The sequence below is a fragment of the Perkinsus marinus genome (assembly GCF_000006405.1).
Source record: "Perkinsus marinus ATCC 50983 genomic scaffold scf_1104296977064, whole genome shotgun sequence".
NCBI lineage: Eukaryota > Perkinsozoa > Perkinsida > Perkinsidae > Perkinsus > Perkinsus marinus.
Genome location: NW_003200286.1, coordinates 378,810 through 381,205, shown reverse-complemented (window position 1 = coordinate 381,205; position 2,396 = coordinate 378,810). Strand labels below are relative to the sequence as shown.

General features: G+C 53.5%; 15 non-coding genes across 15 annotated transcripts; all 15 read right to left on the bottom strand.

Moving 5' to 3' along the window:
- Positions 1-134: 134 nt before the first annotated feature.
- On the bottom strand, positions 135-206 carry Pmar_PMAR024797. Its single transcript has one exon. It is a non-coding gene; the product is annotated as a tRNA-Cys (tRNA).
- Positions 207-288: 82 nt separating this feature from the next.
- Positions 289-360, bottom strand: Pmar_PMAR024796. Its single transcript has one exon. It is a non-coding gene; the product is annotated as a tRNA-Cys (tRNA).
- Positions 361-442: 82 nt separating this feature from the next.
- On the bottom strand, positions 443-514 carry Pmar_PMAR024795. Its single transcript has one exon. It is a non-coding gene; the product is annotated as a tRNA-Cys (tRNA).
- An 82-nt stretch (positions 515-596) lies between these two features.
- Positions 597-668, bottom strand: Pmar_PMAR024794. The gene has a single exon. It is a non-coding gene; the product is annotated as a tRNA-Cys (tRNA).
- An 82-nt stretch (positions 669-750) lies between these two features.
- On the bottom strand, positions 751-822 carry Pmar_PMAR024793. Its single transcript has one exon. It is a non-coding gene; the product is annotated as a tRNA-Cys (tRNA).
- Positions 823-904: 82 nt separating this feature from the next.
- Positions 905-976, bottom strand: Pmar_PMAR024792. Its single transcript has one exon. It is a non-coding gene; the product is annotated as a tRNA-Cys (tRNA).
- Positions 977-1,058: 82 nt separating this feature from the next.
- On the bottom strand, positions 1,059-1,130 carry Pmar_PMAR024791. The gene has a single exon. It is a non-coding gene; the product is annotated as a tRNA-Cys (tRNA).
- Positions 1,131-1,212: 82 nt separating this feature from the next.
- Pmar_PMAR024790 lies at positions 1,213-1,284 on the bottom strand. The gene has a single exon. It is a non-coding gene; the product is annotated as a tRNA-Cys (tRNA).
- An 82-nt stretch (positions 1,285-1,366) lies between these two features.
- Pmar_PMAR024789 lies at positions 1,367-1,438 on the bottom strand. The gene has a single exon. It is a non-coding gene; the product is annotated as a tRNA-Cys (tRNA).
- An 82-nt stretch (positions 1,439-1,520) lies between these two features.
- On the bottom strand, positions 1,521-1,592 carry Pmar_PMAR024788. The gene has a single exon. It is a non-coding gene; the product is annotated as a tRNA-Cys (tRNA).
- An 82-nt stretch (positions 1,593-1,674) lies between these two features.
- Pmar_PMAR024787 lies at positions 1,675-1,746 on the bottom strand. Its single transcript has one exon. It is a non-coding gene; the product is annotated as a tRNA-Cys (tRNA).
- Positions 1,747-1,828: 82 nt separating this feature from the next.
- Pmar_PMAR024786 lies at positions 1,829-1,900 on the bottom strand. The gene has a single exon. It is a non-coding gene; the product is annotated as a tRNA-Cys (tRNA).
- Positions 1,901-1,982: 82 nt separating this feature from the next.
- On the bottom strand, positions 1,983-2,054 carry Pmar_PMAR024785. Its single transcript has one exon. It is a non-coding gene; the product is annotated as a tRNA-Cys (tRNA).
- An 82-nt stretch (positions 2,055-2,136) lies between these two features.
- Positions 2,137-2,208, bottom strand: Pmar_PMAR024784. Its single transcript has one exon. It is a non-coding gene; the product is annotated as a tRNA-Cys (tRNA).
- Positions 2,209-2,290: 82 nt separating this feature from the next.
- Positions 2,291-2,362, bottom strand: Pmar_PMAR024783. The gene has a single exon. It is a non-coding gene; the product is annotated as a tRNA-Cys (tRNA).
- Between the last annotated feature and the right edge of the window lie 34 nt (positions 2,363-2,396).

Genomic DNA, 2,396 nt, shown 5'->3' with positions numbered 1-2,396 from the left:
CCGAGGACCTGCTGATCTGCAGTCAGCCGCTCTACCACTGAGCTACACACCCGTGATCTTTACGAAAATTCACGTGCTTGTAACCCCAGCCAAGCCACAGGATGGTTGGAACAGATGTTTGACGATATTGATACAGGGCGCGCCCGGATTTGAACCGAGGACCTGCTGATCTGCAGTCAGCCGCTCTACCACTGAGCTACACACCCGTGATCGTTGCGCAAATTCACGTGCTTGTAACCCCAGCCAAGCCACAGGATGGTTGGAACAGATGTTTGGCGATATTTATACAGGGCGCGCCCGGATTTAAACCGAGGACCTGCTGATCTGCAGTCAGCCGCTCTACCACTGAGCTACACACCCGTGATCTTTACGAAAATTCACGTGCTTGTAACCCCAGCCAAGCCACAGGATGGTTGGAACAGATGTTTGACGATATTGATACAGGGCGCGCCCGGACTTGAACCGAGGACCTGCTGATCTGCAGTCAGCCGCTCTACCACTGAGCTACACACCCGTGATCGTTGCACAAATTCACGTGCTTGTAACCCCAGCCAAGCCACAGGATGGTTGGAACAGATGTTTGACGATATTGATACAGGGCGCGCCCGGATTTGAACCGAGGACCTGCTGATCTGCAGTCAGCCGCTCTACCACTGAGCTACACACCCGTGATCGTTGCACAAATTCACGTGCTTGTAACCCCAGCCAAGCCACAGGATGGTTGCAACAGATGTTTGACGATACTTATACAGGGCTCGCCCGGATTTGAACCGAGGACCTGCTGATCTGCAGTCAGCCGCTCTACCACTGAGCTACACACCCGTGATCGTTGCGGAAATTCACGTGCTTGTAACCCCAGCCAAGCCACAGGATGGTTGCAACAGATGTTTGACGATACTTATACAGGGCGCGCCCGGATTTGAACCGAGGACCTGCTGATCTGCAGTCAGCCGCTCTACCACTGAGCTACACACCCGTGATCGTTGCACAAATTCACGTGCTTGTAACCCCAGCCAAGCCACAGGATGGTTGGAACAGATGTTTGACGATATTGATACAGGGCGCGCCCGGATTTGAACCGAGGACCTGCTGATCTGCAGTCAGCCGCTCTACCACTGAGCTACACACCCGTGATCGTTGCGAAAATTCACGTGCTTGTAACCCCAGCCAAGCCACAGGATGGTTGGAACAGATGTTTGACGATATTGATACAGGGCGCGCCCGGATTTGAACCGAGGACCTGCTGATCTGCAGTCAGCCGCTCTACCACTGAGCTACACACCCGTGATCGTTGTGAAAATTCACGTGCTTGTAACCCCAGCCAAGCCACAGGATGGTTGGAACAGATGTTTGACCATATTGATACAGGGCGCACCCGGATTTGAACCAAGGACCTGCTGATCTGCAGTCAGCCGCTCTACCACTGAGCTACACACCCGTGATGGTTGCGGAAATTCACGTGCTTGTAACCCCAGCCAAGCCACAGAATGGTTTTAACAGATGTTTGACGATATTGATACAGGGCGCGCCCGAATTTGAACCGAGGACCTGCTGATCTGCAGTCAGCCGCTCTACCACTGAGCTACACACCCGTGATCGTTGCGCAAATTCACGTGCTTGTAACCCCTGGCAGGCCACAGGATGGTTGGAACAGATGTTTGACGATATTGATACAGGGCGCGCCCGGATTTGAACCGAGGACCTGCTGATCTGCAGTCAGCCGCTCTACCACTGAGCTACACACCCGTGATCTTTGCGAAAATTCACGTGCTTGTAACCCCAGCCAAGCCACAGGATGGATGGAACAGATGTTTGACGATATTTATACAGGGCGCGCCCGGATTTGAACCGAGGACCTGCTGATCTGCAGTCAGCCGTTCTACCACTGAGCTACACACCCGTGATCTTTGCGAAAATTCACGTGCTTGTAACCCCAGCCAAGCCACAGGATGGTTGGAACAGATGTTTGACGATATTGATACAGGGCGCGCCCGGATTTGAACCAAGGACCTGCTGATCTGCAGTCAGCCGCTCTACCACTGAGCTACACACCCGTGATCGTTGCGAAAATTCACGTGCTTGTAACCCCAGCCAAGCCACAGGATGGTTGGAACAGATGTTTGACGATATTGATACAGGGCGCGCCCGGATTTGAACCGAGGACCTGCTGATCTGCAGTCAGCCGCTCTACCACTGAGCTACACACCCGTGATCGTTGCTCACATTCACGTGCTTGTAACCCCTGACAGGCCACAGGATGGTTGGAACAGATGTTTGACGATATTGATACAGGGCGCGCCCGGATTTGAACCGAGGAGCTGCTGATCTGCAGTCAGCCGCTCTACCACTGAGCTACACACCCGTGATCGTTGGACAAATTCACGTGCTTGTAACCC